Source organism: Canis lupus, chromosome 25 (genome assembly GCF_048164855.1).
Source record: "Canis lupus baileyi chromosome 25, mCanLup2.hap1, whole genome shotgun sequence".
Classification (NCBI taxonomy): domain Eukaryota; kingdom Metazoa; phylum Chordata; class Mammalia; order Carnivora; family Canidae; genus Canis; species Canis lupus.
The window spans coordinates 24,601,635-24,627,221 of record NC_132862.1 but is presented as its reverse complement, the minus strand read 5'-3'; the positions used below and the strand labels follow the sequence as shown (position 1 = coordinate 24,627,221).

Below are 25,587 nucleotides of genomic sequence, written 5' to 3'. Positions count from 1 at the left end.
TATCTTAATTCTGATATGTCCTAAGGCTTAGACCTTGGTCTTTCATTCTTTATCACTTCCTTGGTGGTCGCCTCCAGTCCCATACCTCTAAATATCACCATAAGCTAAATACTGACATATTTATATTTATGTTCCCTCCCCTGAAATCTATCTACTATAACCAATGGCTCACTTAACATTTCAACTTGGATGCTTAATAGATGTCTCAAACTTGATATGTCCAAAATTGAACTCCTCACCCTCTCTCACATCCCTAACACTACAGACCTGTAGCACCTATCTCTGGAAGTGGCCACCTCAGTAATTTGAACTACTCAATCCAAAAATCTTGGAGTCATTCTTGAGTACTCTTATTTTTATCACATTTTACATCAAATCACTCAGTTCTATTGGGTCTCACTTTAAGTCAAATTGGACCTCTTTTCACCACTGCTACTGCCTTTGTCCAAGCCCTATTAACACCATCATCTCTTGCCTGGATCATTTCAATAGCCTCCTAGCTTGTCTACCTATTTCTTCTCTTACTCCTTGACACTGTATAGCATAGCAACCAGAATAGTCCTTTGAAAACTATACATTAAATCATGTCATTCTTTTGCTCAAAATCTTGTAATAGCCCCCAATTTTAATCAGAATGAAAGCCAATGTCCTTAAAGTGCCTATATGATCTTCTCATCTCCTCCTACTCTTCTAGTGGTTTGTGCTGCTCAAGTTTTTTCAGGTCCTTGAAGAAGGAAAATATACTCTGACTTTAGAGTCTCTCCACTGGCTATTCTTTCTACTTGGACTTCTCATTCTCCAAATATCTTCATTTATCCCTTCCTCATCTCCATGATGTCTTTGTTCCAACACCATTTTCTCAAAGAACCTTTCCCTGAACTCCCTATCTAAAGTATAACTGTTCTGCTTTCCCCACTATTAATCTCCCTTGTTCCCGTCTAATCTTTACATCATATGTATCATCCTCAATGTATAATATAATTTACTTGATTATTGTGCTGGCTGTTTTTCATCTATCTCCTCCACCTTACATGTTACCCCCAACTGGAATGTAAACTGTCTGAGGTCATAGGTTCTTATGAATATATTTATTTTTCTCTTATTATCCCAGATGCCAAAATCAGTGCCAGCCATTAAGGAAAGAAGGCATGAAGAGAAAATCTCCCTGACTGTAATGATCTGGAAAGGCCACATGGAGAAATAAAAAGTTCACTACCATTATCCTTGAAGATCATGGTGGTAAAAGCTCATAGGGGTCAAATTTGGGATATGTGGTATATTATCAGCTAGGCCTGCCATAACAAATTACTATAGACTAAGTGACTTGAAAAACAGTATTTTTTTACTCACAATTTTGAAGGTTAGAAGTCTGAGATCAAGGTGTTAGTAGAGTTGGTTCTAAGGCATCTCTCCTTGACTTATAGATGGCCTTCTTCTCTCTGTGTATTGCATAGACTTCCCTCTATGTATCTGTGTCATAGTCTCCTCTTCTTATAAGGACATCAGTCATATTGGGTTAAGGCCCATCTCTTGGCCCCTTTCAACTTAATTATCTCTTTGAAGACACTCTTTCCAAATATAGTCACATTATGAAGTATCATACGTATTAATGTATGAATTTTAGGGGTGAGTACACAGTTCAGCCTGAATCAGCTACTCTTCTTACTTAGGGATTTTTTTCTTAATGCGAACACTTCGATATAACGAGTTGACTTTCCCTAAGAAACACAACAAAACAAAAACTATGAAACTTTGAACTTTTAACATGTTATCAAGCAACAACCCAAACGTCCATCAACAGATGAATGGATGAACAAAACGTAGTATATAAACACAAAGCAGGGGATCCCTGGGTGGCTCAGCAGTTTGGCGCCTGCTTTTAGCTTAGGGCATGATCCTGAGTCCTCGGATCGAGTCCCACATCAGGCTTCCTGCATGGAGCCTGCTTCTCCTCTGTCTGTGTCTCTGCCTCTCTCTCTCTGTCTCTCTCTCTCGGTCTCTCTCATGAATAAGTAAATAACATCTTTAAAAAATTAATTAACCACAAACAATAAAAAAATAAAAAAGAAATAAACACAAAGCAATATTATTCAGTCATAAAAAGGGATGAAATTCTGATAATGCTATACCATGGAAGAACCTTGAAAACATTATGCTAAGCACAATAAATAAGATACAAAAGGACAAATATTATATAGTTTCATTTGTATGAGGAATAGGTAAATTCAGAGACATAGACACGGTAAATTTATAAAGGCAGAAAGTAGAATGGTGGTTGCTAGGAGCTGGGGGAGGGGGTTTAGGGAATTATTATTTAACGGGTATAGAGTGTCTTTAAAATAAAAAAAATTTAAATGTCTTTATAGCTTTTTTTGAGATATAATTGATGAATAGAAATTGTATATATTTAATTCTACATCACATGTACAACATGGTGATTTATGTACATATACATTGTGAGGCGGCCTGGTTTCCGTAGGGTAGTGGTTATCACGTTTGCCTCACATATACATTGTGAAATGATTATCACAATTGAGTTAATTAACATACAGTCATCACCTCATATAATTACCTTTTTGTGTGTGTGTGTGTGTGATGATCACATGTACGATCTCCTGTCTTCACAGATATAAAGTCCACAATATAGTACTATTACTATAGTAAACATACTGTACATTAGACCCCCAGAACTTACTCTTCTTATAACTGAAAGTTTGCACTTTTTGACTGAATCTCCCTGTTTCTTTCACCCCCAATTTCTAACCATTGCTCTGTTCTGTTTCTGTGAGTTCAACTTTTTAAAATTTCAAATATAATATGGTATTTGCCTTTTCTGCATGGTTTATTACACTTAGCATAATGTCTTCCAGGTTTACCCACATTGTTGCAAATGACAGGATTTCCTTCTTTTTTATGGCTGAGTAGTATTCCATTGTATACTTATACAACATCTTCTCCATCCATTCATTCATTGATGGACAGTTGAATTCTTTCAAGATCTTCACTATTGTGAATAATGCTGCAAGTGTAGAGATTTTCTGTTTGAAATGATGAAAAATTCTGGAAATAGATGATGGCAGTAGTCACATAATATTCTGAATGTACTTAATGTCACTGAATTATACCCTTATAAAAATGGTTAAAATTGTTAAAAAGTTGTCAAATAACATGTAAAGAGATACCTTCATTTCAAGTCTTTCTATGAAGTGTAAAGTGGGGGTAGAGTGAAGATGAGTCTCAGGAGCAAGGAATGTGGTAAGGAGCAGGCCATGGCTTCAGCATCATAAGGCATTCAAAGTACACATAACGTATGAACATTTCAGGAAGGGTCAACAGTCCCTATAAAGCCAGTGGTTGACAGTTTCAGAGGATTCACTTGTGTCTTAAGTGGTCTGTCTTTCAAATTCTCAGACAAATCCTCTGAGGATATGTGTTGTATTGCGTTGCTGTGTCTACAGCAGTATTGTGTGTCTACAACAGTACTGCAACAGTCTGCTGTATCTAGAGCAGTGTTGCAACAGTATTGTGTTGCTGTATCTACAGCAGATGCTGAAGATAGAATCTTTGAGCCATAGTGTGATCACTTTTCCTCAGTTTCTGACTATACAGGAAAGTCTTTTTTTAAGTTTCCAACACTTTTTTTTAAGAACTCCTGGTAATATATATGTTATTTTAATATAATAAAAGTCTTTTATAAGGATGATTATGAATATGAGGATTGCTATTCTGAGAGGCTAATCTAGTATAAAAAACTTCAAAAACCTTTACTTAAATAAAATCGTTATGAATAGAATATGTTAGTCCTCTTATCTGATGTAACTGAGATAGGTAGTGGTTGATGAATTGAAAAAGGTGATGTAAACCACATTAATTTACCAACACTTTGGTACAGAGGCATGGCTCTTCGTTGAGTGTGGATTTGCTGATTAGATTCTACTTGATATTTCTTGTTTTTAAAATGATTTTATTTATTTATTCATGAGAGACAGTTGAGAGCGGCAGAGACCTAGGCAGAGGGAGAGGCAGGCTCCTTGTGGGGAGCCTGATGAGGGACTGGATCCCTAGATCCCAGGATTACTACCTGAGCTGAAAGCAGATACTCAATCACTGAGCCATCCAGGCATCTCCTGCTTGATATTTCTTCTCCAAAGCACACCCATAATTCCAAAATGCAGTTTTGATTTATTTAAAATTGAGGGAAATTAAAGGTTTTCATGAGGCAATATGGAAACCTTCTAAATTGCTATGAACCATCCGTCACCATCCCACCAGCTTTTGCAGTTGTCTCTTCTCACCTAATTTTACTTTCTTTTTGCTATTTGCTTCTACAGTCTTTCTACAAAGTCTTTGAATGTTTATTCAGCTTAGTTTTCATAGAGATAACTCTCTTTTCACACTCATATTGAAGATAGTTTATTTTTATTAATTTACATAATTAGAATAAATACCAACTGACATAGTTTGGGGAACACATGCAGCCTAGTGAGCACACATCAAGCCACAGGCCTGAGCATTCAGTGTGCTGTGGGCATCAGGGAGGAAGGTTGAGAGTGAGAATGGAGAAGGTCCACTCTTTTGGCCAGTTTGTTGAGTAGAATTTGGTTACAAGAGTTTGTCACATAAGTCCTCCAAAAATCCACACAATTCCTGAAATGAACAAAGTTCATTGGACAGAGTTAAAGACAGAGTAAAGGATTCATATCATTTAGTAATAAGAACTACACTTGAGGACTTTTTCCTTAAAAGATTTATTTATTTGAGAAAGAGAGAGAGAGAGAGAGAGAGGGAGAGAGAATGAGTGGGGGGAGGGGCAAAGGGAGAGGGTGAGAGAGAATCTTAAGGAGACTTCCTGCTGAGCACAGAGTCTGATAGGGAGCTCCATCCCATTACCCCAAGATCATGACTTGAAATGAAATCAAGTCAATGCTTAACTGACTGAGCCACCCAGGCACCCCTACACTTGAGGACTTTTTGATGGTTTGCTTCAAAACGGCTTGTGGAAGATGCCTATCCACAAACATCCCCTGAGTCAAAATGCTACATTAAATTTTCCTGATTTACAAGAGAGTCCCCAAGCAAAGTCTGGTGTAGGCGCCCTGTGAACAGATAAAATGAAACACTTAGGCAAAACTGAGGTTCTTAAGAGGAGAAGTGTGGATAAAGAGCAGATTTAGATGTTTTCTTTCTTTTTTTCCCTTTGGGATGCAAAAGAACTTATCGAGCATGGAAAGCACGTGCCTTTGACAACATAAATGCTCTAATTCTGTGTGTTCCTCTAGAGACTTTCAAGGCTCCTCGGTAGAATTCGGGTTATGCAATTAAGCTTGTACCTCAGAGATACAACCTGGACCTCCAACCTCTTGATTGTTTTTCCTCCTTGGCTACCTGCCATTTAGCCTTGGCAAGAATTTTTACTCAAGAATTTGATTGTCTGCATTAACTTAGTCAAGATGATGAAGGAGTAATTTTTAGCACCAGCTAGAGAAACGACCTTCTTCCCCCGACTCTGCCTGGTTTCAGAAGCTTGCAGAGAGCCATATGGGATCAAAGTTCTGAGCCTCCAGTGGAGACAGATGCCTCTGTGCTGTGCCTCCTAGGGGCTTGGCAGCTCTGTGGGGTTTCCCTAAGTGCTTTGTGAGGGTATTTATAGAACTGAGGACTTGACAGAGTCATCCCTTTCAAAATTTGGTCTAAGGGTAGGATGGGATTTAAATATCATGATTACTGGTGGTTCCAGGATAAGAATCCACACAGTGAAATAATTTCTGCCCTCTTCTGGGTGAGCCCCCATTTAAAGACCTTAGCAGAGTGGGACTTTCTAAATTCTCAGTAAAAGACTAAGAAAATGATTCCTCATAAACCTTCCTTGCCCTCTTGTCCCTGCAGCTTCATATTCTTCCCATGTTATGACTCTTCAAATGCATATAGAGTTCTTATAAAGTAAATGTGGTTTTACGTTGTTCTCTGTAAGATCATAGAAGCTTTATACCAACATGTAAGAAACATGTTTCACTCTCATCCAATATTTTGTACAATTGAAATAGTTCTAAAGAAACACATGAATAAGTATGCTCACAGTTTTACAAATCAGGAAGAAAATACATCACCTATCACCGACTGTTATATATGGACATCTGGTTATCAGGCAAGCAATGTTATCAGAGCTAAAGCATTTGCTCAGTCAAGGACTTGGTATACCACACCTTCTCCAGTTTAAAATGAATTCTGACTTGACCTACACTAATATTGCATGTTATTTGCATCTTAATTGATACTAAGTAGATAAACACCTCGAAACTCCAACTAGAAAGATTATCTCAGCATGGATGGATTTACTAGACACTTAAGACAACTGGGGACTTTCCCTAGCTAGTTCTAAGCCCAAGCTTTAGGATTGGCCAAATCCAGACAATTGCTTTTCTGTACTTGCCAGGAGGTCACAGGGAAGATGGCACACAAAGATGCAGATTACAAGTCATCTTGGGAAAGCCATTTGGGCCTAAGACTTGCCAACTATATAAGGGCTGACAGAAGAAGCAACATTAACTGCTTAAGGCTAAGGTCCAAAATTTTCTGGTTCTTTAATTTAGCACTTCTCTCTTCCACATATTTGAAATGAGCAGATATTCAAGAAGGTTGGCTATGCCTCAGGTAATCAAAAATTTGGGAATGTTGAATATTTTGAAGAAAGTAACATTTTTAAGTCTGATTGTGGTTAGAATAAAAACATAGTGGGTATTTTTAAAAAGTTTTTATTTAAATTCCAGTTAACACATAGTGTAACACTAGTTTCAGGGGTACAATATAGTGATTCAACACTTCCATACCATACCTGGTGCTCATCACAAGTGTACTTCTTCATCCCCCTCACCTATTTGCCCCATCCCTCCCATCCACCTCCCCTCTGGTAACCATTGACTTGTTGTCTTTAGTTAAGAGTCTGTTTCTTGGTTTGTCTCTCTCTCTTTGCCCCCCTTTGCTCATTTGTTTTGTTTCTTAAATTCCACATATGGTGGAATCATATGGTATTTGTCTTTCTCTGACTGACTTATTTCACTTAGCATTGCCAGTGTTCTATCCACATTGTTGCAAATGGCAAGATTTCATTATTTTTTATGGCTGTGTAATATTCCATTGTGTGTATGTGTGTGTGTATAAATATATATACACACACACATATATAATATAGTAGGTATTGTAGAAGATAATATTTATAGAGAAGCTTTCTGAAACCAAATGAAATTTTAAACTTTCAACTAAATCTTAAGTTGGAGTAAAAAATTCAAACACATTCGAGGCCGGGTGGGTATTATAAAAGAGTGAGATCAAGTCAAAGTCAAGTATTAGGTAGTGGTGGGCACCATGGAAAACTAGGCATGGCCGCTCTGTGGGGAGATGAGGGACTGCAACCCAGTGACAGCTGATTGCTGCCAGGAGAGAATGCAGGCCCAGTGCTGTTCAGTCTTATGATTTTTAAAATGAAATGGACGTTCTAGAGAGAAATCTGGATTTTCATGTGAAATTGCCTGGTTTATAAATATTGGCAACCAAATAAAAATATTGGCAACCCAAAAAAAGAACATTGTAAGACAAACAAAACACATCTGTGGGCTAAGTTTAGTCTGATCCCCTACAGCTTGTGGCCTCTGATCTGGGTTTTACCAAGTTGTGGGATAACATTCATGATCATTAATCCAGTGATATATGATTTTAATCTTTTTCATCATCAGTATTAAAAATTAATACAAAGCTTTTGGGGAGCCGGCTGGCTCAGTTAGTAGAACATGTGACTCTTGATCTCGGGGTTGTGAGCTTAAGCCCCATGTCAGGTATGTAGCTTACTTAAAAAAAGTTAATACAAAGCTTTTATTTGCACACTCATCCCACATCCAGTCTTTATAAATGTGTTCATGCTGTTGCCAGAATTATAACAAAGATCTTAACTGTGGTCACCTCTTTAGTTCTAAAACCAACAAAAACTTCTCAGAGCCTGCAAGGTATTTTTCAAACATACAACTTTTTCAGTCTGGTCCTATCTTACCTTTCTGAATTTATCTCTAGTCATTTCCATCCTCCATCCTCCATTCTAGTCCTACCAGATTCCTCATCATTCCCCCAAACCAGTATGCCCTCCTTATATACATGACTATGCTAAAGCTGTTGTCTTTTTCTGGAACACTTCTCTTCTCTATTCCTGTTCAATGTCCAACTCAGGTGTCTTCTGCTGTTTTTATACTTCTTTGATTCATCCATTCCTGGGCAGTTCAGTATTCTGTGTTACTATAGTGAAATATATATGTTTATTATAGAATTTATGACTTGGTAGTATACGAATTCATTTTTGTGTCTGTATTTTCAAAGTGTAACAAGTACATTGAAGACAGCAATAAATTCTCAGTCTTACAATTGTAGGTGCAATCTGTTTATTTTTATTTTTTTAATTTATTTTTTATTGGTGTTCAATTTACTAACATACAGGATAACCCCCAGTGCCCGTCACCCATTCACTCCCACCCCCCACCCTCCTCCCCTTCTACCACCCCTAGTTCGTTTCCCAGAGTTAGCAGTCTTTACGTTCTGTCTCCCTTTCTGATATTTCCCACACATTTCTTCTCCCTTCCCTTATATTCCCTTTCACTATTATTTATATTCCCCAAATGAATGAGAACATATAATGTTTGTCCTTTTCCGACTGACTTACTTCACTCAGCATAATACCCTCCAGTTCCATCCACGTTGAAGAAAATGGTGGGTATTTGTCATTTCTAATGGCTGAGTAATATTCCATTGTATACATAACCACATCTTCTTTATCCATTCATCTTTCGATGGACACCGAGGCTCCTTCCACAGTTTGGCTATCGTGGACATTGCTGCTAGAAACATCAGGGTGCAGGTGTCCCGGCGTTTCACTGCATCTGTATCTTTGGGGTAAATCCCAAAACAGTGCAATTGCTGGGTTGTAGGCCAGGTCTATTTGTAACTCTTTGAGGAACCTCCACACAGTTTTCCAGAGTGGCTGCACCAGTTCACATTCCCACCAACAGTGCAGGAGGGTTCCCCTTTCTCCGCATCCTCTCCAACATTTGTGGTTTCCTGCCTTGTTAATTTTCCCCATTGTCACTGGTGTGAGGTGGGATCTCATTGTGGTTTTGATTTGTATTTCCCTGATGGCAAGTGATGCGGAGCGTTTTCTCATGTGCCTGTTGGCCATGTCTATGTCTTCCTCTGTGAGATTTCTGTTCATGTCTTTTGCCCATTTCATGATTGGATTGTTTGTTTCTTTGGTGTTGAGTTTAATAAGTTCTTTATAGATCTTGGAAACTAGCCCTTTATCTGATACGTCATTTGCAAATATCTTCTCCCATTCTGTAGGTTGTCTTTTAGTTTTGTTGACTGTATCCTTTGCTGTGCAAAAGCTTCTTATCTTGATGAAGTCCCAATAGTTCATTTTTGCTTTTGTTTCTTTTGCCTTCGTGGATGTATCTTGCAAGAAGTTACTGTGGGTGAGTTCAAAAAGGGTGTTGCCTGTGTTCTCCTCTAGGATTTTGATGGAATCTTGTCTCACATTTAGATCTTTCATCCATTTTGAGTTTATCTTTGTGTATGGTGCAAGAGAGTGGTCTAGTTTCATTCTTCTGCATGTGGATGTCCAATTTTCCCAGCACCATTTATTGAAGAGACTGTCTTTCTTCCAATGGATAGTCTTTCCTCCTTTATCGAATATTAGTTGACCTGCAATCTGTTTATTAATTCAAGTTTAACACGCTGCTATATAAAGAGGAATAAAGGTATTACACATTTAGTCTAATTGATGTGTTTAAAAATGCTAAGCTTATAATTAAACTACATTTTTTATTCTGGAAAAAAAGCATAATTTTGCATAAAAAAAAGCCTTTGAAATGCCCAGAGCTGGGGCATAGGCATAATGATACCAGTACCTATCTACACATTGTGATTTGAGGGAATAATACACTTTTTCAGTAGTTTGGGTCTGTCTAACATAGTGCCTGATGGTGTTTATTACTCCTTAAGGCTGTATTTTCCAACAGAATAGCCATTAGCTACATATGACTATTTAAGTTCAAATCATACAAATTAAATAACATTTAAAATTCTGTTCCTCAGTTGCCTAGCCATATTTCAAGTGCCCATTAGCCCCATGTGCCTGTGATGATCATATTTGGGAGCAGAGATATAGAACATTTCCATTATGGCAGTAGGTTCTATTTGAGAATGCTATCTTAAAGATTTCTTTAAGAGATGAGAATTATAATGGGAAGAAAAGGCAATTTATCCTCTAAGAAAGATGGTAAGTTAGCTCCTACACTCCCAGGTAATAGTCTATAACAGGGTTGGCAAACTGCAGTCTGTGAGCCAAATCTGGCCCTTAACCCGTTTTTGTAAATAAAGTTTTGTTGAAACACATCCCCAGGTTATTCATTTTCTTATAGTTTACAGGTTTTTTTTGTTTTGTTTTGTTTTGTTTTTGTTTTGTTTTTTTGGTGCTATGATGGCAGAATCAAGTAGTTGAGATGGAGATTGTATGGTCTGCAAACCTAAAATATCTACCCCTCTGCAGAACAAGTTTGCTGCCCTTGGTCTATGTGATAAATTTCACACTCATTTTGCCACTGGGAAAAAAGAAGAAATGGAATAGGGACTCTGATGAGTTTAGGAGAAAGAATATAGAGAGGATCTTTAAGGAGTGCTATTGGGGAATGAAAGACAATGTTTCTAACATTTTGCTTTGATTTGATTGGCATGGAAATGCCAATAATCACTTCTCAACATTGGAAGAGTTGAAACAATATGGATGATAATTCAGGAAACTTTGAACTCTCTTTATTAAAAATTTTTCCAGTTTCACTGAGGAATAGCTGAAAAATAGAATTGTATATATTTAAAGTATACAACATGATGCTTCATTATCTATAGATAGATTTCTCTGATGTATATATAATGAAATAATTTTCAAGATCAGTTTAATTAATTCATCCATTACATCATATAGTTAACACTTTGTGTGTGTGGTGAGAACATTTTAGATCTAGTCTAGTAAATTTCAAGTATACATCATATAGCTAACTATAGTCACCATGCTATATATTAGATCCTTTGAATTTATTTTATAACTGAAAGTCTGTACCCTTTGATATATTTCCCCCTTCCATCAGCCCTAGCAACCACCATTCTACTCTTTATGAGATCAGTTTTTATTTTACTTTTTTAGATTCTACATATAAATAGTACCATACAGTATTTTAAACTCTCTTTAACTCTCCGTGCAACACTGAACACATATTTCATTTCTCTGAGCTAGTCATTTAAAGTCTTTGGGAAATTCTGGAATTAATTAATTGATTAATGTGTCAGATGAATGAATAAATGATTCTATAAAATGAAGAATTTAGACAAAATGATCTCAGTGATATCTTCTGGTGCAAAGATTTATCTTTGTTGGCATTTTCACATGTTGGATTTTTTAAAAAGCCAGACATGTCTGTATAGAAATTCAGTTTCTGCTCCCTGAGACGACCCTGGACAAAGCTGATGTAGACAGCTATCTATAGGTCATATATATAGTAAATCACAAAAACTCATCCATATACTGAGTAGTATTTATATAACACACTGCTGCAGCATGGGTACACTTCAGAGGTGGGAAGTAAGGGTAGCTTGGATTCCCACATTTAGATTTCATAGAATAGGGATGAAACTTCCAATTCTTTCTTCAGCAACCTGAGAGAATTGATTACAACCTGCCCTGCTACTTGTCAGAGAACCTGCAGTAGTTTCTGGGTGCAGACTGAAGCAAATGACATCTCTGTCCTCGAAGCTGAAGGGGTCTTAGCAGATTCTTTGGCTTGATGCAACATGTAACAGCCATACATGGGTCTCAAACCCCTGTTTTCCTGGTCATTTTCCTTTATTTCACAATCAGTGAGAATATGAGTGAGCTAGCTATGCCACTGCTATGGTATGCCACAGGAGAGGTCCCAAAAACCTGCCAAGTGGTAGGCCTTTTGTTGTGCTTCAGAAATTCTCTTGATTGGCATTGTAGTCTCTGAAGGAGATCAAGTCAGAATTGAAAATAAATACAGGTATTTAAGTGCTGCATCACTAAATTCTGATCCTGAAACCAATATTGCATTGTATGGTAACTAACTAGTTAAAAAAAATTAGAGGGGCACCTGCGTGACTCATTTGGTTGACTCTTTTTTTTTTTTTTTAAAGATTTTATTTATTTATTCATGAGAGACACAGAGAGAGCGAGAGAGGCAGAGACACAGGTGGAGGGAGAAACAGGCTCCATGCAGGGAGCCCGATGTGGGACTTGATCCAGAGTCCCCAGGATCACACCCTGGGCCAAAGGCAGGCGTTAAACTGCTGAGCCACCCAGGGATCCCCAAATTTTTTAGTTGACTCTTAATTTGGGCTCAGGTCATGATCTCTGGGTCAAGAGATTGAACCCCAAGTCCATCTCCATGCTAGGTGTGGAGCCTATTTATAATTCTCTCTCTCCCTCTTCCTCTACCCCTCCTACCCCACCTCTTTGCCCACTTGTGTATGTTCTCTTAAATAAATAATTAAATAAGTAAATAAATAAATGAATAAAAATCGAAAAAAAAAGGGAAAAGAAACACAGGAGTTCAGGGAAATTTGACCCACTCTTTCTCTGGCAGTCTGATTTTGAGGCAAAATAAAGCTCTTTATTCTCAAGGATCACTATTTTGACAAAAATCATTATCATAACAAAATAATGAAATTTAAGACAGGAATGGGGGTCTTGGAATCATAATGCCAAGGGCATTATTATGTATTGAGCTTTGTATTCCTGTGAGCCAGCCAGCCTGCCTGCTGGCCGGCCTTCCTTCCTTCCTTCCTTCCTTCCTTCCTTCCTTCCTTCCTTTCCTTCCTTCCTTTTTTTCTCCATCTGCTTCTCTTACTCTTTTCCTGGAAATATTCCAATAAATTGCATAAGCCACCTTCTAAAAAAACAGGAAGATATTAAATTGAACCATGAGAGGTAGAAGGCACAAAGCAATTCTCCAATATATCCAAAGGAAGGAAGAAATAAACAGAGTCAAATTCTTGTTTACACGTTGGCCAGCAACTCACTCTCTCCCCTCTGTGATGTTCTTTTTTACCATCCTGGAGGTCCTCTTACTGTTGATATTTAGTTATTTCATCAGTCACAGTCATTGATATCTCTGCTTGGGACTATCACATAACATCAACATGTGGTTCTCATGTAGCTATTAAAACCTTACTGATAAAATATCAAAAGGAATACATAGAAAGCTGTTGGAGTTTTCAATTGGCTCCCCATGTTCACCCATTTCTCCAAATAATTGTTTAGCTTTTTTATTCTAAAATTCAAAGATAAAAGTCTTAGTAATAGAGTGAAGGATGGACTTAAGTAAAGCAAATTAACTATAAATCATTGATTAAATATATTAATTCATAAACCACCCAGTTCCTTACTTCTAGTATTCATTGACCTGAATTCAGTTAAAAATTCCTAAAGATGTAATTTTATCATTTATGTTAACCAATTTAATTACATTTTACGCAGTTTTTAAGATAAATAGTAGAAAGATGGTTTCTGGTACATTTAGGTAAGATTCAAAATCTTTAGATTCAAAATTCTCAGCTGGAAAACAGACTGATGTGAATTCACTGCATGTCTTTTTCATGAGCCCCTGGTTGGACACAGAATACAAAGCAGATTCAAAAGAAGCATAAACATTTATTAAGTAAATATGTACCCTGGCTCTTTAGGAAATGACATTTTTAAAGTAGACATTTTTATAAACAAAGTTGAAAAATAAATAGAAGATGTGAATTTACCCAGGAAAATAATTTTAAAATGCATTGGGGAATCCGTGGTAGAAAGACTATTGACAAACAGTAAAATGATTGAAAGTTGAAGAGAGAGGAAATAAGGGGATGAAATAAACATGCAACGTCTCCTGATTACCAAGTTGTGGTCTCTGTATGGGAGTACAAATACCTTGTGTGCATGTGTAAGTCACATATCTTGTTGATTCATGGCTTCAGGTATCCATAGAACGTCCAGGTAACACAGGCTCTGTAGGGGTCTGCCCTCTTGACACTCCGGTTACCTAATGCTTACATTTTTGTATCCAGATGCTCCAAGAACTAGCTCTCATCTACCAAGTCAGGTAGGCCGGAACTGAATCCTGTCTTCAGAGAACCATATAGAATCTCTGAGCCAAGTTAGAGTTACCTTAGTTTCTGAGTGGAGTTGGGGGGCTGAAGTCTCAGTGTTGATTATGAGCCTGACTCTCTTTCTCCTTTTGTGGATCTCGGGGGTTCTTATTCATCTACATGGCTCTGCTTTCCTTTCTTCTACTGCTCATCTTGGTTTCTCACTTGCCTACTTGAGTTTTGATACAAAGTCTGGGTCTCGTCTTGGGCACCTGGATGTGTTCTTGCCCTGGCTGCCACCTTTACTTGGAGATTTCAACTCTGCTTGGCCAGGCATTTCTGAGACAAGTGCTTACTCCCAGCCTTCCCTTGTCCCCCTGGCCCTGAATCTTTCCTGACCCTGATGGCTTCCTGCAGTCTCAGGCATGATGACCTCCTATCCCATTTCACGATGGCACTGTTACTGTATCATTGACTTCTGATACCCCTAACCTCTCTGAGGCTCTTTTCTTTGTCTGAGGCCGAGCAGTTAGACTAATTGTTCTTTGAGGCCCCTTCCAGACCTAAGGTGTAATGATTCTGTCCACTTCAGTCACAACCTAAAATAATCAGGGTAGGAGGAAGGCCTTAATAAAAATTATTGTAACTGTACCAACTGGACCCTAGGTCAATCAGGAGGAAGTTGTCCTTCTGGGTCTTTGGCTTTCCTGGTGCACTTCTGGGCTCTGACTTGCCTGACACTGGGAAGTATGTGAAGGGAAGTGACTTCTAGGATTAAAGCTTTGAGTCTCTTCCACATGATTTTTCTTTCCAGAACTATGGGTCTCATTTGCTGGTTGTCCTTTCCACATTAAGAGGATTTTCTTATTTTACTCAACTTATTTTCTTCTTACAGTTAAAACACCCACCGTAGACCTGCATTTGCTACACTGTCAAGCTTTTGAATGTCCTATCTATTGGCTCCCAGGCCTTGCCTCCTGTGATCTGCTTTTCCCGCTGTTTTCAGATCTGAATGTGACAATTATACATCAACAGTTGTGGATTTCTCACCAATGGGGATCTTGGAAATGTATCTATATAGAGGGAGTTAGTATAGGCCCATGGCTTAGATGAGAATATGGGATTTGGAATGATTAGAGTGTTAAAAATTATTTTAAAAATAAGTGAATGTTGATTAAAGATTCATGTGAGTGTGATAAGGGTTCTTTCATGAAAAGACTTGAAGTTAGTTATGCATAACAGCAGAAGGCGGTCTATTTTTCTTTCTTTTTTTTTTTAATTTTTATTTATTTATGATAGTCACAGAGAGAGAGAGAGAGAGGCAGAGACACAGGCAGAGGGAGAAGCAGGCTCCATGCACCGGGAGCCTGACGTGGGATTCGATCCCGGGTCTCCAGGATCGCGCCCTGGGCCAAAGGCAGGCGCTAAACCACTGCGCCACCCAGGGATCCCTATTTTTCTTTTAGTAACACAAAAATGCTGCCCATTGAGAGGGCATGTTAGTTGATAAAATGCTACTCAGTTGTCTTTATTCATACAATGTCTTTAATTTAATGACTTGCTCAAAGCTTGTTGAGAAAGATGTTCAAACAATTTGAAAGTTGAGATTGGATCGTAGAGTTTCCTAAACAAGAAAACCATGAAAATCCCAAAATAGCTCCTTTTACATTACTCTATAAAAAATTGTGGACTTATGCTTTAAGGAGGTTTACCCCCCACTTTCACATAAAGAACTCCTGAGGTTGATTTCTCTTTATTGTGAGAGGATATTGTGTTCTGTTCTATTTATTCGCCTACATAATAATCACATGGGCCTTCCCAAATAATTGTAATGCACCGCTTTCAAAGTAACCTAAAATAGATTTTATAAACTTCACACGATTTATAAGGTGGTTTCACATACCATTCTCACCATTTTTATGGTTCAGTAAAGTGGAATGGGGAAATATTATGATTTTGGTTGAGTTTTACCAGTTGTCTCCCAGTAACAATCAAGTTAGAAAGAGGTATTTTTCCTTCTCTCCTAGAAATCTCAGCTTGCTGCTGGTCTTAGAGCACATGCCATTCTTTAAGGGGTATTAAACTGGACCGATAATTTTTATTCCTGACCTCATACTCTATTAATTTCTTTTTTTTCTCTATTAATTTCTTATGTGAAGTGCCTAACATAGTGCCAGATGCAAAACCAAGTACATAGTGAGCACTAGTTTTATTTCTCTTTTCTTTGCTTTCAGGTACTCAGGTACTCCATATTCCAAAGGCTCTGAGGAGAATGAGCTTCTTAACCTCCTTAATCCTCTGGAAAGTCACATCCAGCATGGGTCCAGATCAGGTAACCTGGAACATACGAGAAGCCTCCGGTTGGTCTCTCACCTGGGACATTAAAATCCTAACCGTGCTTCAGGGCATGCCTTTTCTGAGACTGTGTACCTGAGAGGGTGCCAGTGTAGGAGGATATTTTTCAGGTTTTAAATATGTTAATGACTATGGAATGTTATTGTGTAGACCAACTTGAAGATACTGTTTAAAAAAGAAGCAAAATCCACAAACAGTGCATATTAGTAGGCTTTCTCTCAATCTCTCTTTTTCCTCTTTTCTTTTTGCAACCTATTGGCCATTCATAAATCACATTAAACTGGAGAGAAAAATTCATAATAATTATGTTAAACCTTAACTTTTAATCATAGAAAAGCCACGTAAATGTTTAGTTTAGAACTATATTTAGAACTATAGTTCTATTTCTTTATGAGAGCATTTGAGTTGGAAGTTGATGCTTTAATATAGCACAGTTAATTTGATAGTAGAGAATAAGGAGTAATTAAGTCCCAAGTATAAAAGAATACCAAAAAGTCTAAGATGTATTATAGAAACAGATTTTTTAAAAAAGGATTGAGTATATTTTAAATTAAGTACATACTGCCACTATTTATCGATAAAGTTCAAACTTGTGACAGTTAGTCAGTTCAAACACAAATGCACAAAACTTGAACTCGTGTACAATTTCTTGCATGCTAAAAATCTTCTGACCCCTGCGGCGGCAACAAACATCTTTTGTGAAAAAGGGAAAATACCACTGGGGAGAAAATAGGGGAATATTTTTCATTGTCCACTAGATGTCAGTACTGAACCAGCAAAACATCTGTTCCGCAGCGCTCTTAGACAACATGCTATTAATTTATAATAAAAGGTATCTGACAGCTTTATTCTGATGAATTATGGGAATCCAAAGCATAATTCCCAGCCTTTGGTTTATAAATTGTCATTGATTTTAATGTTCTTTGTAAAGTTGTGGCATGCAACAAATTTTCCTGCCAAGAGCTGTTAAATAAATAGTCATCCTTTGCTCTGAGTAGTACATTGAACTTGTTAGACTGATGAGCAGAACCAATTGATGGTTATCCATAAACCACTTATGACAGAATGCACAGCAGCAATTCAAACAATTATTGAATGCATTCATTACATATTTAGAAAAAAAATCTCAAGTGAACCAAACGGAATATTACAGGTAATAGACAGTAGCAATGCCACACAATTCTTTTTGAGATACTTCCTGAGTGACAGATGACTAGAATTGTTGTAGGATTTGCTGAGGGCTCGTCAAACCTCCCTGGAATTATTTGGTTTCCTCTATTGTGTGATTTGGCATCCCAAAAGTATATCGCTTGCCTTTTCTAAAGAAAGATGGTTATTGTAAAGACAGAAGCTTTTGTTCATGTGAAGATCTCTTACAAACTGGCATCAGAACAAAAGAAAGCTTATGCCTTGAGATATAATTTCAGTGCATTTGGAGATGAGGCTTATGTATATGGGACCATGAAATTTGGAGGTCTGGGAGGACCACTAAGGACTTAATCACTTTTAAGAGGGGGTTTCATCTCCTAGGAAAATTCTCCACAGGCCTTAATGCTGTTGTGTTTGATTTCACTCTCTGAAAACACTTAACATCCTTGGCGGTTTTCAGAAGGACCATCGCTTGCTTTTGTTCTTTGTTTGAAATTGTCCTGCATGTTCTGTTGCTATGTCAGGGACCACCTCTACTCCCCAGAAGTGGCTGTCTTTCTGGGATGTAGCCTCAAGTCTGTTGTTTGTTCAATGTTTTAAGACTTCTTTGGGATCAAAGGAAAGTGACCTAGGCATGTAAAATTCTGTTAATGGTGCTATTTGTGAAAGTACACGGCAAACTACCTCTAGGCACTGCTAAGTAGTGAATCAGTACATTAAAGAATGAAGAACTGACTCTAATGTTCTATCCTTGGATTTCTTTTTCTTAAATCTTTCCGTTGCCCTAAATGTTGTGATATGACAGTAGCGCACTGGCTGGAAATGTTCCCCTAGTTTCTTTTGAAAGAGAAAAATCTGCGGGCCGAGGAGGTCAGATTTTAGTTTGATTCTTCAAAAAATCTGAAACGTAGTTCTTGTTCGGTGCTGTTTGCTTCAGATTTAAAAATTTAAAAAAAGATTTTTAAAGAAAAAAACATTAGGAAGACGGAGAGCTTGATAGACATATGGCTGCCTTTTACAAGTCATTATGATCTGTCACATAAATACTGTATTTACTGACATTTCAAAATGTGGACTCTAATCTCCACACGCATTTATTTTTTTTAATAGTTACTTTTCATCGCAAGTTCAGTCCAACAAATAACATTAGAAAACATGCAACATGGTCCACAGGTTCAACTATCAATGTCATTACTCTTTAAAAAGCTCAAAGACAGCCGAGTTCAGAGTATGAACATTTAAGCCTAAATTGAGTTAAATTAAATTGAGTTGGGTGGAAAGTTAGTGAGAAGAGTCATTTTAAGCACTAATACAGTTTTTCTGTGTAAGGGATGAATGGTGGCTGTGTACTGCAGTATATTTTTCCAAAGCTATTTTCATACTGGTTCCTTTACCTAACTCTCAGACTTTTGCCATCTCTCGTATTTATCAAGTGTGAGAACCCTTGAGCTGCATTAATTAGCCGTGGTAGCATTTCAAACAGGCAGTATTACTCTGTGCAGTTACCACGGTGTTTAAAAATTTACATTCTCTGTCTCACATTGTGACCACCTGTGACCAATCAGTTTGATATATAGACTCAGCAGCTCTCTCTGTGCCCAGGGTCACTCAAAGAGACCGTTTCTCAGGCTAATGTTCCTGGGGACCATGGGCTCAGGGGAAAACGGGTATGGGGGGGACAGCAACGGATAGCGGCAGAGTGCAGGGAGAGCTTGCTGAATTTTATTGGGAGTGTGAAATGAAAACTGGTGTGACTTGTCCTTTGGATAATTTTTACTTCAGTAGATTATCTATATAATTCCCTTGGAGTAAGTACTGCAAACATGTTGCATCTTAGGGTGATTAAGGCTGAGAAGAATAACTAGTCAATTCTAGAGAAGGAAAAAAAAATCAGTTTTTTTTTTCTTTTGGAAAGCCTAAGATGTTCACTTTTCAATCAGTGTATTCATGTGGTTGCTGAATACAACAGGCCAGATGCTATTTCTGTTAGTACAAATGTCATGGCGGTTAGAAAAACAATTTCTTCCCTCATGGAGCTTGCATTCTGGTAGAGGGAGGCAAGCAATGAACAAATACGTAAAAAATCATCGGGATGATAAGTGCCAAGACAAAGAAGACAAGACAGGGTAAGGAAATTGGAGAGTAAGGCAGATGAGAACTGTGTGCTCTTTCAGGGAGGGAGCTAGGGGGAAGCCCTTTTGGGAGACCTCTGAGCAGACAGCTGAGCAAGGGGAAGGAGGAAGTCCTGTAAGTAATCAGGGCAAAGTATTCCAGGCAGAGGAAATAGCACATGCAAAGGCACTGGGGCAGGAACAGGCTTGGTATGTGAAAGGAAGAAGAAGGAGCCTGGCCAGAGCATAGGAGTGAGCGGAAAACTGTAGGTAGAGGAGGTAAAAGTATGGGCGGGGGCTGTGGTTAGGTCATGTGGAACCTTAGCGGTGCTGTCAGACTTCCGGCTTTTTATTCTGAGTGCTAGGGAAGGTTTAGAGTGCAAAGAGAACTGACTTGTATTTTATTTTATTTTTTAAAAGATTTTATTTATTTGAGAGAAAGAGAATGAGAAAAAGAGAGTGAGAGAGAGCGAGAGACAGAGAGAGAGAGAGAGAGAGAGCAAGCACAAGTGAGGGGGAGGGGCTAAGGGAGAGGGAGAAACAGATTTCCTGCAGAGCAGAGAGTGGGGGAGCTCTATCCTGGGACACTGGGATCATGACCCAAGCTGAAGGCAGACACTTAACTGACTGAGCCACCTAGGCAACCCCTGACTTGTATTTTAAAGGATCCTTCTGTTTGCTGCTTGTGAAGGTAATTGGGGTAGGGTCAAGGGGACAAGCTGGAAGATCAGCTGGGAAATAACAGCAGTAATCCAGGCTAGAAATGATGGTGGCTTGGTCAGGGCAGGTAGTGAGAAGCGGCCCAATTCTGGATATACTTTGAAAGAAGAGCCAAGAGTATGTGTTGACAGATTATGGTGGGAGGTGAGAAGGATCGAGTTGAGGATGATAAGAGATTCGGCTTAACAGTTTTGCAAGGGTTGGTGCCTTTTGCTGAGTTGGAGAGACCTGGAGAGAACCAGGTTTTAGGTGGAAAGCAAATCAGGAGATGCTGAATAGCAAGTAGATACCCGGTCATGAATTTAGGGGGCAAAATCAGGTTTTATCAGCGTATAGGTATGATATGCAGCCTCAACACTGAATGAGATACCTCTGCAGGGAGGGTAGAAGAGGTGTTAGGACGCCTGGGTGGCTCAGTGGTTGAGCGTTTGCCTTTGGCTCAGGGCGTGATCCGGGGTCCTGGGATTGAGTCCTGCACTGGGCTCCCCACAGGGAGCCTGCTTCTCCCTCTGCCTCTGTCTCTGTGTCTCTCATGAATAAATAAAGAACATCTTAAAAAAAAAAAAAAAAAAAGAAGAGGTGTTAGACAGGCCACAGAACAGGCCAAGTTAGAAATCATGGAGAAGAGGGAAATCCAGCAAAGGAGACTGAGAAAGATTCTTAAGAAAGAGGTATCCGCCACAACAGTGCTGTTCCGAGTGTGCTTGGTGGACCTGCAACATCCGTGTCACTTGGGAGCTTTTTAGAAATGTAAATTCTCAGACTCCACCCCAGACCTATTGAATAAGAATCTCTGGAGAGAAGCTTCAGGAATCTTTCCAGAAGCTCTCCACGTGATTCTTTTACACCGGGAAGCCAAACAAAGGAGGTGTTTCAGGTGTATCAAAAGAACCTTATGTGACAGACTCTCTTTTCATATTAAAATTATTGAACTTTTCAAAATAGAGTGTTTTTGTTAGAAAACAGTGTACTGTGTTTAGTAGTAGAGTTTTGGACTGTGTATCCCAAAATGAGTTCCGTGATCTGAAGGGAGCAGCTCAGAAAATACCGTGTTGCTGAAAGCATCAATAGTATTAATCAAGATGCATGTAATCATTGATTAAAGAACTATTCAGTCTGCATCAGGTCTGATAGAGTCTTAATTTCCCACAATAAAGAATAATAAAAAAAGTGACTAACCTCAAGCAAAAGCCCTCTGGTTTTAGCCTCTTCTACACTGTGAATGCACTGACTTTACTTTTCTATCATATATCATGGAGTAATTGTTAACCTGCGGCATGGATTGAATTGAATTTTTTGTACACGAGTACAGGTTGTGGCCTGACTAGACTTCTAGTATATAGGTTGCCCTTCATCACTCAGCAGTGAAGAATGAAAATCAACAGAGCTTTCCCCAGCCTGCTGCTTAAGCAGCTGCTAACAGGCTGAGACTGCCCAGCCTCATTAACCCATTAGATACTGCCTTTGCCCTGGAGTAATCCTTAATGAGGCTGCTGCGTTGTAGGGAAGCCAGACATGCACGAAAATGTTGGGGTATTAAAGGACCTTGACTGTGGGGCCTATGATGGAGTTGTTATTATATCAGAAGCAGATACATCAGAGAGCACTCTTAAGGCGGGTAAAGCAAATGATGCTATTACCATCTGTGAATCTATGGTGCTTTAAAAATATTGGAAATTTTGAATTCAGGAGGAACTTGGAAGCTTTCCATTTTCCCAAACATCTTGTCCCCCTAATTAGCAACTCTGTTCTCTAGAGCAGGCAACAGTGTACAGTATGAACCCGTAGATTTAATGCAACAGTTGAAAACGGTCTTGATCCCTCTAAACTTCATGGTTCATAATTTTCTCTGGGCAGAAAGATAATGATTGCACGCAAACACCCCTATCTATTTATGGCCCAGAGGCAGTAAAGATTCTGTTTGTGTCAACAAAGAATTTTTAGAGCTATGACAGTGAGACCTTCAAAGCAAACTTTGTCGTGTCACTGCATCACAGGCACTCTAGCTACGGAGTGGATTTGTAAGGCTGAGATTACTGTATGCTTGTGGGTGAGCTTTTAATAAAGCTGCTAAGGTCCATTTTTATAATTTCTCCCCCCCCCCCCCAAATTTTAGCAATTACTCTTTAGTCCAACACTCCTTTTACTGGAGAAAATGATGCTACTCTAACTCTCCTCTCTCTGCTTTCATTTACCTTCTCCTGTGTTTCTGTTTCGATTAGGTCTCTACAAATATCTGAATTTTAAAAAAATTCAAAAAGCTCTGCCATTCTTTATTGTCACATTATATTAAAGGAAGAAAGTCATGCTTTTACATTTTCCCTGTTCAAGAAGATGCTGAATAAGATTTGCCATCCATTCCCAGAAGCAGAAACGCTATTAAAATTTTAGATTGTAATCTAATAAAATTTCATCTTATCCTATTGCTTTTCTTAACCACCCCCCCAGCAATCAAGCACATAGTCTTAGTATCTAAGGCTAAGGAAAAAGGAGTTCATATATTGCATAAGTGTTTTCCAATAAATTTTTTAAAACTTGGAGAAGATTGGGGTGGGGGTGCTTCATGTAATTTTATAGGACCTCTGAGGCCCAGAGTTTTTAAGTAATCTTTTTTGATGTTTTTAGACAGACCATTAAGCTGAGGATAAAAGTCCCTGTGTTCAATATCTGGATACATTAAGCAGTAGGTTTAAAATTTACAGCTTTCATTTTGACAAGGAAAATGACACGTTTGGTCTCAAGTGCTACCTTGAACTGTTTTTCAACACTGAGACAGGTTGTCAGGCTGAGGGTGGAGGTCTGAGCATTTAGCCCCTGCAGAGCCTCCATGATGTAAACTGTTCCAGCTCGTCAGGAGAAGCCAGCCGGACCCAGGGCTATGGGCTGATGTCTGGTCAGGGGAACAGTAGGATGCCATCTGGTTGCTTATACCCCCATGTGTTGAGGTTTAATTGAATGCCTTCCAATGAGAATGTAATTCATGCAAGGGAGGAAAAGTTATCCCAATGAGAATGCCTGCATAAGTGAGTGGACCTCAAACACTTCCATTTTGATTCTGCCCATAAGAGATTTCTCAGTGGAGCCTTCTGACATGTCACATGGCATGTGAGGACTGAGTCTTTAGGAGTTGCCTAAGCGAAGTGAAGGGCAGGGGTAGGAGTGGCAGGAAAGAGAGGAGAGTCATAGGAGCAATGAATGGAGTAGGGTTACAGAAATGTAAGGAGGGTATGGTGTTGTCCAGTTGGTACAGCTAGGGTCAGGACTACTACGTAGTCCCTGCTCCCTCCCACCCCAATGCAAGGAATGAGGCTGGAGATGTAGGAATGGAAAAGACTGGAAAGAGTTTTATAAGCTAGAATAAGGAGTATGGATTTTTTTTCTTGAAGGCAATGGATGGAGATGATGAGTTCAGTGTTGATTTTTGGAATCACTTCTAGGTGAAGAAAGGACTAGGGGTGGCAGGGGGATCCTAGAGCTGACAGCCTGGTTGGGAGCTGACTGCAGTAATCCAGGGCTGAGGTGGTGAGCTGCTGACAGTACTGCCTGCCCTGTGCTAGAGAGAACCGGAGCTGTGGCCACAAAGGTGGTGTGGAGGGGCAGCAGGAGTAGCACTCCCCAGTGGACTTCATGGGATTTGGTGCTCGATGTGAAGGGTAAGGGAAAGGAGGGCCATCTGGTTTCCTTCCTTTTGTCAATTTCCAGAAGACTGAGGGAAAGTCAGGAAGGACTCTCACCCTCACATTCAGGAGACTCCCTATTTTTTTTCTCTTTTCCTTTTCACATCCTCTCCCCCACACTAGCCTCTCCCCTCCCTCTTTCTCATCCCTCTGGCTAAGTCTCTGAGGTAATAGAACCCTTGCATCTATTGGACTTCTGTCTAACTTTGCTTGTACTTCCATCCATTGGACTTCTGTCTAACTCTGCCTGTTTCTGCTTTTTGTTTTGTTTCTTTTTATTTCGGCTGCCACAGCACTACTTACATTCATAATGATTTTATCCTATATAAAGGACTGTACTATATACACTCAACAGTTCTTTCTCCTTCCACTTTCTCTTCTCTCTCTTTGTCTCCCCCTGTTCACTCCTCTTAATTTAGATAAACTTAATGAATGGGAGACTCCCATCCTGTGAATTCTATGTGAAGAGCATGTGTCAGTGGCAAATAGTGTGGTTATGCAAAACATACACATTTAATTCAACATTTATTCCTGGCATTGTGGTTTTAAACAAATGTGGCATAAAGAAAATAATCAACTGACAGCACAATAAGTCTTCATTGATTTTGACCCCATGTGGTCTCCGATCTGTAGTGTCCAGAATGGGGAGACTATACAACTTATCTAACTATAATAAAGTCGAGGATTTAAAGGAAACTTATTATGTTAGCTTGTGTCTATGTGTGTGAAGAGGGGCTTACCAAGACATATATTCATTTAAAATTTAAATTGCAAGCCTTTGTTTCAGCATTAGATTTTTGTGTTTATAAAGGATGCTTCATTGGAGGGGCTTACCTTCACTTTTGCATATTTGCAGAAATATTGGAAAAATTCAGTTCTTTCCAAATCAGAGTACATCCTGCCATACCTTACACCCTTCTGCAAGAGGACAATGAACACAGTGGCAAAGTGCTGGAAACAAAAATGACTATGAATTAAGAAATTCACTGTGGCATTTTTCCCACACTTATTAATATTAATACAAAAATAACATAAATAGCCTGAGGCCAAGTAATTTTTCTAGTTAATGAGATAGAGAAACATTGTCCAAATCAGAGCATTATAAAAATGTTAGAAACACCTACACCCTCCATTCTGTCTAGCATTAACAAGGCCATGACACAAGATCAATTTGCTAAAAAAAGAAAAAAAAGAAAAAAAAAAGTCCACCACAGGACTGGACAAGTATTCTGAAGCCCTTATTTCTGCTTTTATTTCCTTTCAATATCTCATGAAAAGGATATGTTGAGTTAAAACACCAGGGTAGTACCCTCGTATTTTTAAAAATCTGTAGAACATTCAATATCTGTTCTGCATAAGCACACTGGGCTGTTGTCTCTGAGCCTTTACACAGAAATACA

At 38.7% G+C, this 25,587-nt stretch overlaps 1 long non-coding RNA gene across 3 annotated transcripts in view; it reads left to right on the top strand.

The window, feature by feature from the left end:
- LOC140617365 (uncharacterized) overlaps positions 1 to 25,587 on the top strand; it is a 173,546-nt gene that overhangs the window by 49,426 nt on the left and 98,533 nt on the right. For all 3 annotated transcript variants that reach the window (XR_012017611.1, XR_012017609.1, XR_012017612.1), the window contains exon 2: positions 16,410 to 16,507. This is a non-coding gene — a long non-coding RNA (uncharacterized lncRNA). The remainder of the gene's footprint in view (positions 1 to 16,409; positions 16,508 to 25,587) is intronic.